Source organism: Amphiprion ocellaris, chromosome 11, assembly GCF_022539595.1.
Source record: "Amphiprion ocellaris isolate individual 3 ecotype Okinawa chromosome 11, ASM2253959v1, whole genome shotgun sequence".
NCBI classification, from domain to species: Eukaryota; Metazoa; Chordata; class Actinopteri; family Pomacentridae; genus Amphiprion; species Amphiprion ocellaris.
The window spans coordinates 19,350,898-19,368,631 of NC_072776.1; positions in this window are offsets into that span (position 1 = coordinate 19,350,898).

Consider the following 17,734-nt stretch of genomic DNA (forward strand, 5'->3'; position numbering starts at 1 on the left):
TTTGTTGCTGCTAGCATAATCCATAATCATAGTGTTGTGCTACGTGTCAAAGGCTTTGGCTATTTATCCTATTTTTCTTATGCTTTTTTTTCTGCACAACTTAAAACTATCAGAGGTTTTGAATCATCTGGACTTAAAAGAGCCCCAAACTGATATGTGCTACATCGTAGTCATTCCTACAATATAAAAAGATGCAGTTAAAAGTGACTGCTCAGACAGAGATTACCAGGTACTGAGGTGAAACAGGCCATTTGTCTGCTAGACTTCTGAATGGTGAAGCAGAGGTGACCAATCTGGAGGATGATGAAGATGTTCACCTGATAAGTCTAGACCAACACAATAACTACCCTTTAAAATAAGCAAAATAGGAACAGGGTTTTTAAAATATCACGATGACCAGCCACATCCAATAAACCAGATTTTGTGACCTATGGAGGAACTGCAGCAGATTGCATGAAACAAACTAAAGCAGACCCTGTTGATTTGTTCCTGCTGATGTATCCTCCAACTCTAAGGGTGTTCACAAGATGATGCCATACACAAAACAGCTATCAACTGCATGAAAGCTTTATGTACACTCATCCTTCTATGATGTTAGTGGTCAGTAAATAGTCAATCTGAGCTACTGCCACAGTGTCAGTTTATTTTATTTTATTTTGTAAACTATGGTCAGTTCTTATTTTGTAAGATCAAACACTCTTAGCTCTATGGTTATTCAACTGTTTTATGAGAATGTGAAATGCAGTAATTGCAATGTTGTCAATTTTAGTTCTCTTCAGTATGCATTAGCATGGTATCTTTATGTATCTTATAAAGTTGTGAACACATTTATAACCATGCCTAGTTATAATATATTGCACTTATTAGTGTTATTGTTACTTTTTAAAAAATATGTAAATAGGTCAAACTGAAGAATTTGTGTACATTTAGACCATGCGGTTTGCCGAGTATAAAACCTATGTTTTCACTAACAAAACCAACATGAAATGAAAACATATATACATATTATGTGTTAGGGATGTCAAAGGAGTAAAATACATGCACTTATTTTACAGGGAAATGTTTAGGATTAAATGGCTTAATATTAAATTACAAAAGCTAATTTCAGCACAAGCACAGTCATACTTATAATAAATATGCCTTTCTGTCACATCTGAGTTATTTCACACAGTGTCAGGCAGCTATGAGCAACTGTGACCAACAAAGCCATGCTGCTCACAGTGGAAGTGTTTTGTCCACATCGCAGCAAGGCAAGGTTAAAAGCATTCATGATATGTTGGAGGTATGCCGGTTTGCAAGAAAGGAATCTGCAGCTCTTCACCTAACAACTCATTTTCTGCTTAATTGCCTCTGCGTTATTTATTAACTAGCAGTATTTCTTATAGCTTATACACGATAATAGCATTTCAATAAAACCAGTGAAATAAGGTTGGTATCCTTGATATCCTACAGAATTTAAAAAGAAATGAAATGTGCAAAATCAATGCTTCATCCACATAATACATTGTTATTTTTCACATTTAGATGAAATATCTACATTTTCTACATGTCCAACAGTCTGCGCAACATCCACGCTACTTATGCATATTTCTTGTTTATTTATTTTTACCAATCGTCTCTATGTTTTTGCATTATCTGCTTGGGTGTGGGCTCAATATAGAATTATCTCATCTTATCTTATCTTATGGATGGATGGATATCCATTTAATAACAGAGGCAGAAACTCCTGTATTCATTGTTGGGGAAATAATTCATGAAATACCACAAGTTATTCCATCTATAATGTGGCTCAGGTGGTAGAGCAGGTTGTCCAATGATTGCAGGGTTGGCGTCTCCGGCTACACATGTCCACATGTCGACCTGTCCTTGGGCAGCACTGAGTTTCTCCTGATGGCAGGCGAGCCGCTTGTATGCCAGCACAGCCAGGGATAAAAAAAACCCCAACTATTTACTTATTTATTTACCACGATCCTTTCACAGCAATAACAGTTTTCATGTTTCAAAATTTGAATGAAATCCCTTTCTCTCAGATTAATGATTTAGACTTCACTGTGTGTTTTGAAAGTGAGAGATGACCTTTTAGAAAAATGTTGACACAAGATTAACTAAGACTGAGCAAACATCATCTGCTTACTGGGGGCACAACAACACCTGCCGCTTCCCAGCAAATGTAGCGTATAATTCTGAATCAGTCTCATCACAACCTACTGTCTCATGAGAGGCAGACATTCCTGCCAAAATGTGGGGGTGACAGAGAGGTGGGAAGGTGTGCTGTGCATGTGTCTGGGTGTGCACTGGGGGTGACTGTTTCTGCAGATAAACATGTGCATGTATGTTTATTTTATATTCCTACATTTTTGTTTTCACTACCTGCTGCTCGATATTTTTATCCTCTCCAGTTACATCCTGAACAGAGTTTCCTACATAGCTGATTGCTAATTAGATTTGTGAAGACAGTGAATAATTGTTACATTCTCTCATTCTCACTGTTGTGAAATACATCATATTTTTATGCATGCTGGCTTTCAATAGAGGCAAATTTATCTGTTGCAATATAATACCAATTATACATCCAGTTAATATTTAAGCAAAGCCCTTGTTTCAAAGTAAAATGCGTGCTAACACATTATGCACCACATTATCCAGTGCTGTTGTGCGCACTGATTTGATTAGGGATGTGAATCATCACTTCATACATATTTATGCTACCTACCATTAAAGCTAAAGTTAGAGAAGTTGATCTTGATGGTCTTGATGCTACTTTGTACAGTACATACAATAAATATGCAGAAGACAGAAGAAAATGGGAAAATTTTACTGAATAATTTAAAAGGAATAAACTTACATAAGGATTTTGAATTATCTGGACAAACAAAGTCTAATAAACAAATATTCTCTGAACTTTATCGTTTTTTAGCGCACTTGTTTCTAAGTGTGTATATCCGTTTGAATTTGTTCCCAAATTTGAATACAGTGACGTAATAGTATCAATTTTATGTAGTTACAATTCACACATTTTAGAAAGTCCTTTGTGCTGTACCAAGGTAATTAAAACCTGATTACATACAAGAAGCAGATTTAAAAAGAAACATCAAAATGGAAGAAGCAGCAGGAGATGCAAAATACCCCTACACCGGGGGAAGACCCTGGGTCCTACAGTTCCCATAATGCAACTGTTTTGTTCAGAAAGATGCTGTTGGTATCGATAAGCACATGTCTTTCAAATTCCATGCCCCAAGCTTGCAGCTCAAGCTGTCAGTTCTAAATGTGTAGTTTCTAGCTGTGATCACATAACTAGGAGTTATTTTCAGACAGTCCCCCAGAGGTGTACAAGTGACCTTTATGTGTCAAATCAGTCAAATGCTCCTTTAATACTATTTGTTTTCATACTTTTGTAGATGTGTTGCAGTCATAACGATGCTCTGGGGAGGACAAAAGAGAGGCCCAGTAGTCACATGATGGAGAGAAAACAGATGTTATTAAGCAGATGATATTCAGTATTATTATTCATGTCAATGTATCAAGTGAAAAATAAAACCAAAACCAACAACGAACTGTCAAAAAAAGTGATGCCTGCACTCTTTTTGTCACAGAGCTCCGATGTTGTTCAAAAGCTATCAAAATATACAAAATTGCCAAGCTGTTGTTCTTTCTGACACTTTCCTCCATTACAATCAAACAGGGCCCTGGTCATCTAGTCCAGCTGCTCCTGCAGTTGAAATTTTACAGTTTAATCTATGACACTTGCTAGTAACTTCTTGTTGCCTCTGACCAAGAAAATTAATTTCAAACAACTCATAAAAGCCACACAGAGGCCTGCTGGCCCTCATCATGAAGGCTTAGAGCTCCTAGCTGCTCCTTGAGGCAGTTCAAAGCTTTAGAAAAATGTCCAGACAGGTCAGAGCACCAGCTTTAAGCTCAGAAAGCCTTCTCTACCTGTTTTGATGTGTTGCCACTTTTTACGCTACATGAGATAAAGGGGAGCAGCTTAAACTAATTATCTTATCAGCTGGAGTGAGAGCAAAAGTGAGTAAGTGAAAACATTTGTTACAGTGTGTCTATAACTATATCGGCATGCTGCTATATTTAGAACGGCTTCCTGGGCTTGATCTGCTCTGACAAGAACAAGCTGCTGAGGATGACTTCTGTTAAATGAGATTGTGATTTAGATTTTTCATTGCAAAGGCAAAATTCAGTCAATCAGTCAGGATTGCTCTATAATCATTTTTAATTTTTTTATTGTTACCCATTGCTTATACACATTCTTACATATTAAGATCTTTACACACGTGAATGACTTCTAATTTCAACATCTCATAAAACAATTATACTTATTTGACTTGGGCATAATGATAGAGTCATAAAGAATTCAGCTATGATACCAAAATGAAATAAAATAAGCAGCAATAGTAAACTTAAAACAATTGCCCTGCCATAGTCTGCGCATGTATTGGCATGATGGGTTAAAATATTGATGTCTGATACATGTTTGCAAGCACAGGGGACCCAGCTTGTACAGAACAGAACAGTGGATCCATGTCTGTAGTTTAGTCTCTAATCAGCCCTTTTTTTCTTTTCATAAAATACTGCATTGTATTTATACAACTACTGACACTGCTAGTTTTTTGGATTATGTCTGATTTCTGACAGCAGGAATTGATCTCTGTGGTGTGAAAGTCTACCCTTTTTTCTTAGGTAACATTTTTCCTGTTGAAAGAGTCTTCCTCTCTTCCAATATGCTTGTGCAATGGGAATGGCCAGATGTGTTGTTTTTCTCTCTATAATATTGCAGAGTCTTACTTATACAATGTATAATTTGGTCCTTATCTAAATATTTAAATTATTCAAAGAAATATGTAGAAAATACAACACTGCAGAGTCTTAACCCTAATATTTAAATTAGTTCTGTAAATTTGTAACATTAATCTTACTTCTCTATTGGAAAGCACTTTGGGTCAGCGTCTGTTGTTTTGAATATGGTGTAGAAATAACGGTGAAAAAAAATGGGCTTGTCCCCTGTACAGTTGAGAAGACTCTTTAAATCCAACTTGAAACGAGTAAACACCAGGAAACAACAGCAGAGGTCTAGAACAAGAAAATGGTTTTGAATGAGGCCCACTAAACCTAAACAACTAAACCTCATCTAAAAATGGCTGCAAGGACACAGTGATCAAAATATGTGGACACGGAAAATGTGTGGACATGTGGTCTAAGTACACACATATTTTGCATAAGTTTTCCTGACAATAATCTCTGCAAGTCAAGGGGTTGGTAGAAACAAGCTGTTCACCACCTTGTTTAAACCTACACATTTCAGGTATTTTCATTTTTAATATCCTTCCCTGATTTTCACATTTGATTCTTCATCTGTCCTGAGAGATGTAATTTATTCAGAAGGCAGTGGATGAAATGTGTATGCTAAAAGCTGGGGCAAGTGGTATTTTTTTCTTTTGTCATTGGGGTAAAAATGCTAACATTTTAGCATATTGTAACTGAAGTGGTCTGAGAGGAAACTAGGCTTCTACACCTCCTCTTGGCTCTGTTTAGAAAATCTGGCTAATGATGGGAGTTTTTAGTCAATCACAGGTCTTTTCACTCAGATTGAGTAGGATTAAATACATAGCAACAAACTCCAGTGTAAGAGGAGGATGTGTTTGGTTCAAGGGTGAAGCCACAAATGCATGTATACTTTTAGCTTGACTGTCTATGAGTGTATTTTTTAAATTTCTGTTCTACCCCAGGTTTAAAACTGAAAAAAAAAACCTGTCTAACTTACTGAGGTAAAAAAATTCTCCAAGTTATCAAGTTCCCAAAGTAGAAACGGTGTTAAATGTAGATGATGTCATACTGGGACACTGCCAAAAAATCTAAAAATTTCCAAAGCTGCAGTCGTGTGATACTGGTGGGAAATATGGATCATCTGCTATCAAACCGAGTGTGAAATGACATCATGCACACTGTATAAAACAACGTAGGACCACATTGAAGTTTACTCTTGATAATTCATATCAACAAACACATACCGATGCTCATTTTAGACTTATTGGACAGTTTCACCCTCTGCAATTCGCACTCAGAGTTTGCTGAAACTAAAACACCCACATGCCAATCACAAGTTTACTGTGAGACGGCAGGAGCAGAAAAGAATTAGAGATGGTACTGAGGACATGGTGCAGAAAGGAGGAAAGGAGATGTCTTGATTAAACAGTTATTGCCACGCAGCCTCACTCCAGGCAATTTGTGAAGACTAACACACTTTCAGTGTGCCTTGGCTTCCTGCCAATCAGTTGCTGCATAGTAATGTGACCAGAAGGTTTTGGATTTTGTAGTAATCCAGAAGGTCAGTTGAGGGAAGTGCCGCTGGCATCCAACACCCACTCTCCTGGAAATGTGCTTGAAAAGTGTCATCTGCAGGTGTTACATTGCTGCTTGTCACATATTTGAAATGACAGCATGCACATACAGAGGACAGGTGCTGAAATAATAGATTAACTGCAGCATTCTGTCCTGTCATAATTTGCAAATTTGTTGTCTGTGGGCCTGTAAGTCATTGATATTCATTCAGATTTTCCCCAAGTTTAAAATTTAGAGTGGTTGACTTGAATGTTTGAAAGAACAAAGGAATTTGCCAAAGGGAGTATGAGGGAGGATATACAGATGCAGTAATACTAACAGACTTGCAAATGCGCACACACAGATATTGTCTCAGTGTCATAGCAACTGTAACCCATCATGCCCACACTGGTGGAGGTGCCAGCCGCTGGCTCCCTCAAGGATGACAGGCAGGTGACAGCACAAGCAGAGAGGCAGCTGCAAGAGATCATCTGCAAAGCTCTATAGGCTGGAAATATCCAGCCTGCCGCCAAATACATTTACTGTGGAGACAGAAAATTTTCAGCAGACTTCAATTTGCGCATATTTTATTATTTTAACTGCAATGTTTGCCTACCAGTCTACACTAGGTAAACCCTAATGGCTAACAAAAAAAAAAGTTATTAGGAAGTTTTCAAAACTTTATCAAAACCTAAAGGGAAATTCTCTCATTTACAAAAGTATTCAGACCTTTAGCTGTGGGGGTCCAGATTATGGTCAGGTGCATCCACCCTGCTTCATCAATCCATTGAGATAAAACTGAGTAACGGTGCAGAGGGGAGCAGAGAGAGGGCAGCCTGCTGGATGGAAGGTCATCTCAGCAGCCCTGCATTCAGTAGGCATTTTTGGTAGAGCAGCTACATTGATTTTTGGAGTTTGTCAGGTGCTATTTAACTTACTCTGAGAACATCTAATGAAATCTGATGAGACAAAAATCTAACTCTTTGGAAAGAACTTCAAGGACCATGTCTGATAACACTGCTCATCAGCTGGATAATACTATCCTTATAGTAAAGCATTGTGATGGCAGCATCATATTATGGGTGTACTTGGTCAGAACTGACAGAGATGTGAATGCAGTCAAATGCAGAGAGGTTCTTGAGGTCCTTGAAGAGAACCTCGGATGAGAGTTCTTTCAGCACCACAACGACCCAAAACAAACAGCCAAGACGATGCAGCACAATCTCTATGCTTTGGTTAGGACAGTGAAGGATAGTCAAGTTTAAACTCAGAACATCTGTGGAGAGACCTGAAGATAGCAGTTCACAAATTACCGACTGCATCAGATTTGTAAGGATCTGCCAGGAAGAATGGGATTATCTGCCAAAGTCAGTGTTGAGTCAAGTTTTTAAATGGTCCAACTAAACTTAGAAAACCCAAATGCAAATGTTTGTTGAAACCTAACTACTGGAAAGGTTTTAGTAGTACAACACAAATCTTCTTGGGCAAATTGCCTCTTTTTCTTTTTAAATTGTTATTTAGACCTTACATGGAGTTAACAGTGAAGAACATTGTTGGAAACTTTACACCGTGCTTATGCTGTATTACTTCTAAAGTGAGTCTGTTGTGACCACTTCTACACCTTTTTTAGGTGCTTATATGTGATTCTCTCATGCTTACTAATTTCTGTGTGGAACACAAAAGTCTCATCCTCTGTTCAATAGCCCTAAACGCTTGATAGAAATGTTGCTTCACTGAGAACCACAGCAGTAAATCAAAAAAGAGCCACAGAGAGCAACGCAGATAAATCTTTATCCTTACTTCTATCCACAGTAGGATTGAGTCTGACCACTATGTGTATCGGATTTAAACAGGACCTCTTTGTACAACAGCTATATTAAGCACTCATTTAAATACCTTGGTAGTGTCCCAAGTGTCCCAAGAAACATCAGCTGCTGTAAGCCTTTGTATTAGGACTGTGAATAACATCCTCCAAGGGATGTTAAAAAGTGTCTGAAACAGACCCTGGGGAACTTGACAAGACATCTTTAAACACAAACAGATGCTTAAAATAATAAACTCACCATTTTGAATGTTGTAGTGTTAACCTCTGAATCTAAATTAAAAGACAGGTTCCTAATCCTTTTAGTGCGATTAATTTTAATGTTTACCTTTACGTGAGAAAAGTAAAATCTAAGCTGCTGGTCTGTTTGAATAAACTCAGCCCCTGTTGATGACAAATGCAGGATATGGAAGGACACATCCCCCACATTTTCTCATTCATGACCTTTGTGTATCTGGAGGTCAAACAGGCCAGATTTATCATTTCCATCTCCAGGCACTGTCACACCTCTAAGTGTCCCTATAATTTATTCATAAAGGCAGAGACCCACCATGACCAAAGCCAACACCATTTTCATAAGCTCTTACTTCACATCTACCCACATCCGAACCCACAAGAAACACATGAAGACAAAACCACACACATTCCCTGGAGGTTTCCCTTTAACCATAACTAAGACAAATCTGAGGCTAATGATAAAAGAGGCAATTTCACTGTGTGCTGAAGGCAATAACTGTGATATTATAAAACCCACTCTCCAGTGAAAACCTTTAGAGATGGAATTCCACAGAGGGGCAGACTAACAGGGAGGTGAAAGTGTTAATGTTAGGTTACATGGAAGAACTAGCCAAGTATGAAAACTGACAGGTTAGCTACTCAGAATATGGACAGAAATGGCATAATTTAGCTAGGAAACAGAAGTGATGAAAAAGCAAACCCCCTGAGGAACAGAGGAAGCAGCTGAGAAACATTTCTGGGTGCAAATTAACATGAACAGTATAGGGTTGTCAGCTCTCACAGTAGGATTGCCATATTTGTTTGGCCTATTAGAGACTATGGATGTAATAAATACCACACGTGCACCACCACATTCCCACTGCGTTTACTATTAGACTTTAACTTTAAGCCATGAACTTAAAAATCCTCTTAATAATAAACATTACAGCAAAACAGTTTGGACTTTCTAAAGAAATCGATCAGATCCTGTGTCCATGTTAGGGATTTTTGATACGTAGCCTACAAATAAATAATGAAGTTACTACTGTTGTGACATATGCATTCACGTGTGCAGCAACTCAGGAGATGCTCACATATTAGCAGAGATGAGTCGTGACTTGGTATATCAGGATTACCAAATCACATTATAAACAAGAAAAGCAGAGAGTGCAGTACTCCACCAAGACCGCTCAGTCGTTGTATCATTTCCAATGGCTGAAATATTGAAACAATTTGTGGCACAAATCACGACACAATAATGTGGCCATTTAATATAGATGTACCCACAAACAAAATGACTTTGCGCTGAGCACAGTCATGCATTATGCATGTGTACATCATGTGCGGATACTGAATCACGTGACCTAAATATGTAGCGGGTGGCAGGAATTGATGGGACTCGTAAACACCCCCACAATTTAATCAGTTGTTCCTTGTATGATTTCCAACGGACAAGTCCCGATCAGTCTGCAACGGTCGATTTGTAGTAGGATCGCAATCATGTGATCGTCAGCAGGCAGCTGACGTAGTGTTCACTTGTTGTCATAGTTACAGTGACGCTGTGCCTCTATCTCGCAATGATACTGAAATCCTTAACAAATATGTGGATCCAGACTATAAGCCACATCACTGCCAGAATCTAATGAGTTGGTCCTTGTGTCATTTCTGACCTTCCTTGAGAATTTCATACAAATCCGTTGGTCCATTTTTGAGTAATGTTGCAAACAGACAGACAGACAGACAAACATACACCAATCGTTATATAACTCCGCTGTTCTTGGGCAGAGTAAATATAGCTAGTCCAAATGAGATTTACAAAATAAAAATGACATTATGCAATTAGAAATGTAAAAAACTGAGTTTACTTAATTTTTATTATGTCTTGAGGATATGACAGTTTTAAAATGAAGATTTTTTCATGACAACCAATGCATGTATCTATACACACTACAGCTGTAGTTTGCAGAAGTCCTGTTTTCATAAAAGTAATTGGATTTTACCAACTGTAAATGAAAACTACAAACAACTGCTCAACATTTATTACTGCTGAGCTTTACTAATCAAGTATGTTGCAAGCTCCATCTTATAAAATTAAAACTAGCATTTTACACGTTTGAATTTGTAGTAGATGTGAAAATGTAAATAAAATTAAAAGAGGCAAAAATCAAAAAGTGGACTGGTCTGTGTTGATGTTTACATTTTGTTGTGGGTAGAGAAAGCCTGCTTTACCCATCTACTTTATTTTTAAGGAGTGCCTTTGTGGCTTTCTCTTACAGTGGGTGAGGTTTTTTTTTTTTTGTTTTTTTTTTAATTAATTCAGTTGCCAATCCTGAAAATGTAGTTAATTAACCTTTTTCTACAACTTTGATTCTTTTTAAAGTCTAAACTATGACACATTATCTTGTGAAAACTGTCAAAAAAAAAATTAGCAGTAATAAACTGTGACAAAACAGTTTGGAACAAAAAGTACCTTGCTTTTTCTAAAATGTCTCTACTGAAGAGGTTGCAACAACACAGACTGAAGGCGCTTCACATTTCCACATCTCTACCTGTTCTCAGAAGAAAAGGAAAAGGCCACAAATGTGATCGTTTCAGCTGCAGTAAAAAGAAAAACAAGACTCAGCAAACTGCAAAGTAATTACAGTCACTCTGTAGTTGTTGATTTAACTTCAAAACTCATCTCTGTGTTTTAAAGTTACATATTCAGAAGTTTTTTTCTTTTTAAATGTAACATAATCCCTTTCTGCCTTAAAAATGGCTTAAATGTAACTCTACACTGTTGATTAATTTTAAAATATGCAGATCTATGAAGTCCCTGCCTCTGTCTCTACCCACTTGTCCCAACTCACTGCAGCCCGAGCACACCAGCTCACCTATGACTCAGCTCCAAAACTATAAAACTACTGTAAGGTGCACAACGGCAAGTAGTAATATTAACTAATTCAGTCAAACATTTCCTGACACAAATTCTGAAGAAGAACAATGATAGAAAAAGTTTCACCTTGCAAGAGGACAGGATGGATCTTGAAGTTTGTTCTGTGTGAAACACTGGAAGTCTGAATTTGTGTTTTTGAGACTGTCATCAGTACACGACAAGTATAACTTTCTTAGTTTTGACAATTTTGTTAATTTTAAAAAATGCTTGTTTTGTATACAAAGTTTTGAATGGCCTCGCACCTCCTCCACTACAGGAGTTCATCAAAAGGAAAACCGTGAGTGGGATGGCTACCAGGGCCACGGCACGAGGAGACTGTCATGTGCCATACAGACGCACAAAATTTGCAAAGACTGTGCTCTCTGTAAAAGGCACCAAGTACTGGAATAGTCTTCCATCATCTATTAGAGAAACTCCAACACTTGCCACATTTAAGCTTCACCTAAAACAGTGGCTTAAGGAAAACCAGGCCTGTGAACATTTTTAGTGTAACTCTTCTTCTGTTTGTATTGTGATGTGTTTCTCTTTTTCTGTCACCTGCCTGGGGACTACAGATGGAAATTAGCATTTCTGCTATAATCTGGCATATTTACACTGCTATTGTTGCATGTGTTCATTAATATGCACTGTCCCTATTAAATAAACTAATAAATAAATAAATAAACGACATTTACAGGCAGGAAATGCTCAGCCATGGCGCTGATTACTTATTCCACTCATGATGTGGCTTCTAGCATTAAAAAACAGCACAGTGACGTGTTTATAAGGTACAGCAAAGCAGAAAGGCATTTAAATACACTAGTCACTAGTATTTTTAAAAAAAAAGAAAGCTTGAGATATTTCAAGTCAGAATGTGCATACAGTATTATGTTAACATAGTGGTATGACTAACTTTGCTTTTATATCTTTGCCAGTTATCGTGCACTTTTGAATGCAGAGTTTGTGTGGGCTATTGCCTTTATCTTCAACATTTTGCCAAGGCCACTATACTCAACTGAATTTGTATGTATCATTGTTAGTGGATTGTAGCCTTAAAACCTGGAAGCAAACATTACTCCAAGACACTGAATTTGCTGAAGGATGGCCTACAGTTACCTCCATGGCCTCATTATTTTTATGTCTTCTTCTTCAATAACTCTTGAAACCCTGAAAGTGGTTACAAGTGCAGTGTTTCAAAAGTCTTCTGTACTCACTGAGAAATTACAGCAGCAGTTTTTCTACATTATTGTAAATGGCTCACAACCCGTTGGTCCGATGATCCAAGTCTGTCTCCAATTCTACCAAGTTTAATATGATTTAAGCACCACTGTTTCCTCTCTCTTGTGTGAATAGTTGGTTTAGTTGTGAGTTTGACTGCAGTGTTAGTCTCAGAAAAATGCTGTTCCTGTCGACAAGCTTTGCATAAGATCACTATGGCATTTAGTGTGTTAAACAGTATATATTAATTTTCAGTAAGCATAAATCCACTAATGGAGCCAATCAGCACAGACACACACACACTGATCAAAGTACATTTTGTAACCATAGATATAAATTGAACAGTTGAAGAAATACATTATTTGTTTCTTGTGTGTGCTGGTTGTATTTGTCCACTGATTAAAATACAAACCTTAGTAGAAGAAACAAGCACACTCTGTCACTGACAAGGTATTCATTTAGTTGTGACTCATTGGTAAGAAGACCTGTTAGATTAATTAAGCTTTGGGCAACTGATCTTGATATAATTAATTATTCAGATCATTCTTCAAGTAGGAATATTTGATTCCACTTTTTCAAATGTCAGAACTGTTGGCAGGACTGTTGATAATTTGGATGGAAATCTTTAGTGTTGTGGACCAAATGAATAATTTTAAATATAATTGGCAAATTAAAATACTAAGTACTTTCACTCTTGAGTTTCACGGACACTTTCCTATGCAACGAAACTGCATTCTGTTACATTTTGAGGGAAACATATTATGTTTATTTGTATGAAAAACACACTTCTGACCAATATACTAAATGGTTTATTGACTAGCTGTTGCTCCTTTTCAGGATACCAGTCATTAATTAGATTTCGTGGCATTCCCTGGTTACCCACAAAATGGGCAAGAAGCCTCATAGATGGTTTCAGTAGTAGGTATTTTAAGCCAAAGCATCATATTTTCTTAAACCCAATGCAGTGAGTGAAGACAGTGAATGAAAAATGAAACCTAAGTCTAAGAATAATGGTCCCACTTGGAACAAATCCCAGTCCCTTGGGTCCAAGTCCTATGTGCAGTTGTTTGAAAGTGGAAATGTTGGCTAATGTATCATAATGTTATCTTAGAAAAGAAAATAGAGGCAGAAAATAGTACGTTAGTACATAGGTCTTTATGTTTTCTTCAGACTTGTAGCTTAAGGCTCCTAATAAAGTTATCTGATGAGTTCTTTCCCAGTTGTTCTGGACTGAAGAGACCCCAGAGGATCTTGTATTCAGTAAGATTTTGTGTCTCTAAGTAAAGTTGTCTTACTTCACTGGTATATGGGAGAAACAGTTTTCTGGACCAACGCTAACAAAAATAAAGATAATCGTATCAGTTTTCTTGAAAGGACCAATGTTTAATCTAAATCAAAATCAAGAAAGAACATGAACACTGAGAGATGAAAGTCTGTTGCAGTGGCAGAAATGTGAGGAAAACACTAAGCCTTACTTTTCACTCTGCTCCTTGTTGGTCCGATTCTCATCACGATCCCTGTCACTTATCAAGTTGAGCTGATTGCTTTGAAACAGCAAAGGTTGAGGTGACCACGGTTTTGAACAGGTTTTATCTGTCCCACACAGTTTGGTCAAAAGCCTGTCCTAAGAAGCACAGACAAGACTGAAAATACAAATTCTGAAGGCAGATTTTGGTAACAACACTTGGAAATAAATTACAGACATTTTAAAAATGCAAAACAATGGAAAACTACTTAAAAGGAGCTGTTCATAGTGGTGAACATACATAGAATTAGCACCTGAATTTGTAGGTATTTTGCAGGTATATTTCTCTGGATTTTCCCCTTGGATTTTGAGAACTCAGCTGCTAAAGAGCCACATGTTTTCTTAGGAGTTGGTAAAGACCAAAACAGGGATAAAAAGGGCTTCAAATTAGCACAGGTGGTCAGAAAACAACCTCAAATTATTGGTATGGCGATGTAAATGAGCAACTGTTTGTTAACTAGTTGGCTGTACCATAATTACATGAGAAGTGATGAAAAAGTTGCGAGACAGTGCCTCTGAAAACCATAAAAGCATACCTGATTTAAATATGGCCACCATACCTGTTTATATTGTCACCTTGTGCAGTAATGCAGTGCTCATACTGCTTCTGCAACACTTGGAAGCCCTATTATATAAATATATGTACAGCACCCCCTGCAAATGATTATACTATAGCCAAAAAGCCCTTGTGTAATCAGTATGCTATATCCGGCGTATAGAGCATTGGAGCTCCCACAGATCATCGCACCATAGTTCAGGTTTTTTGAACTGAATGCTGTTCCTCTGAGATATCAGGACGTTCTACTCTGACTTGATGGTCTAACCCTGGGGGACTAATTCTTGGTGCATAACCACATGAATCTTGATGTAAATTATGACCATGATCCTGGTGTGTTCCTCACTTCATGGACTAAGTCTGTTTTGGTCTGCGGCCTCTTCTACTGTGAAAACTGTTATTTATTCTCTCCGTGGTGGTTGCAGACCCATCTCTACACCGGTGATGATAGTCCACATGAAAGACAAGGAAGATGATGTTTTCTTCTCTGTTCCAGTTTGCCGCAGTCTGACATGAAAACAAACTCAAAGTGCTGGTATGCTCTCTAATTAATGGATACTCGACAGCACAACATGTGTCATCAAAAGAGTCATTCCAGAATTGGAGGACATTTTATGTCCCACCTGTCAAAATTCAAATAATCCATTTACAAAATACTAAACATGCAGTTGTTGTGTAAATTTACTTGTGCTGAGACTCAATGTAAAAAAAAAAAAAAAAGTAGGAGAAAAGAATGTTTGAGAATATTTTTAAAAATAACAAATATGTCAGGAGTTTCCCCTAAAATGCTATTTTTCTCTTGTCTCATCCCCCTGATGACCAAATTGAATCTCAAATAAAAAAAAGCTAAAATGAAATTTAAATCTCTTTTTTTGGTATGATTTTTTTCATTGATGTCTCTTGTGATTGTAGGAACATTTTTTTTAGTCAGCAAAATATTTTAAATAATTATTATGCATGGAATGTGAGTCCCACAACATACACTCAACCCTGTTCGCATAACCTTTTTAGCTGGTAGAAGAAGAACAAAACAGTGAATCACACGATACGCTGGAATTAACATCATCAAACAGTTTTCCTAAAGAATGGGTAGAGCAAAGCTATGTCCTCTCTTCAATTTTTCCTAATATTGTCAGCCTTGATTGAATGTCTCACTCTACCTCATGCAACCCTGTTATGCATATTATCAAGATTAATTCTTTTTACTTTTTTCTTTACTTTTTCCATCAGTAAGTTTGTCCTCTTGGTCAGCAGTAACATCTAGCTAAATATCTAGTTTCTACTCCTGAAAAAAAGCTAATGTTAGCATGGATTAGCAACTCTGTTACTGTGATTAGAGTAGGATTAGCAAACAGCAAAATAAAAATCATACCACTGATGTGTAAGCTGAACCAATCAAGGCTTTGATAGTTTATTACCTATTATTGAATATGTAGCAGAAAATTAAAAATGAGAAGGTTTATTTTTCAAACATTTTGAAGCCCAAATGTCCTCCAACTCCGGAATGACCCAAAAAATGTTAAAGGCCTGACGTCAGACAAAGCCAACTTTCTCTCAACTTTTCTTTATTTTCGCCTCTGCGTCCTTCACGTCAACACACAGTAAGACTAACAAACTCTGTACCTGCACAGAGTAGGTGTTAGACTTACATCTTATCTCCACTGAACTGAATGAAGGTCAAGTTAAAGTAAACTTATAGGTGGTGCAACAGCCTGCAGGTGTTTGGTATCAGCAAATAAAAGTATTATATTTTGCCATCTATATGTGAAGGAGACACAACAGTCTGTGGGTGAATGTACATCAGGAAATTAAAAAAAACTTTTATCCATTACTGCACTGGATTCAGTGGTCAAATATAATAAACAACTGAACACACAAAACAAATCAGCAATACATTTCCCCAGAGTCTCTCACAATACTGAGTGATAGGAAGGAGGATTTAGAAACGGTAGAGTCTCCTGGCCGTTGCCATGTTGTCCTAAGTATGCTGTTTTGTATCAACTGTATACTTATTCTCTGTCAACTATTCCCTCAGGCTGCAGCTCTATTAAGCATAATATGAAAAGACAAGTAGTGTGAGTGTTCTTCTTTTCCTTCTCAATCTGTCTCTCTCCAGACTCTTATTCTGAGTTTTTCTTATCGTCAACAAATTCAATATAAAAACCAAACTTGGCAACATGTTAGTCCACCTGTCAGTGCTTTGCAGCATAATGGCACAGAGGAGCAACCTACAGTAAATCAAGCTTCAGCTATACACAAAATACCCAATAGTAGTATCAGTGCACTATTGCCATCGGTCTGTTGTTGTGATTTGTTGACAGTAAGGAAATATAGAATGTCTCAACACCTAACCTTCCATTTTGCATAGCAGGAAAAAATAAGGGGGCGGAAGATGCGAACTCCCTACACGACAGAGCCACTGATTATCCTCTGAGATGACTCTCAGCCACCTTTGAATAAGGTTCAGTTATCAATTCAGGCAATTTAGGAAGTGGAGTGCCATGAAATTGAAATATTAGGCCACATTTCCATTACAGCCACTGTCATAGCCAATATTTTAAAACATAATTAAGAATGAATAATTCATCTTTATTAAATGAATAGCTTTTTCTATTTACAGTGTGAACCTGGGGCCTGTCTCACCACAAGCTCGCTTTTAACCCCCTCAAATAATATATGGAATATGGACCCCAGAATCGGAGTCTTTACAACACCAAGAATAAATATGCAGCCTTTATTCAGCAAAATTTCAACCAAAGATGCAAAGCGCCATTAAACTTCTTCTACTTCACTCTCACATACCCAATTACTCCACAGTTCTACTCTAGAAGAAATGCAGACTCTCTGTTTTTCCTGTTCGCTTGTCAGCTCTTTGAAGTCGTGTCCACTCGCACGTAACTGATACGAGCAGCCGTTTACAGGGTTCTGTTCTGGAGAGACTGCCAATTAGACTGTCACTTGCGTACCCCTAATGAGAAATTGCACCCTTTAATCACTGTAAATGTTGATACTAATGGTGAGCTTTCTGCCAACTTCTGTGCACCTTGTGAATACAAACTGGCAAGTGGCAGAGCTGACACCAGCAACTCTACATGTCTGACACTTAATGTGAGGAGTGTCACTGTGATACGTGAAGACAAAAGTTGCAAC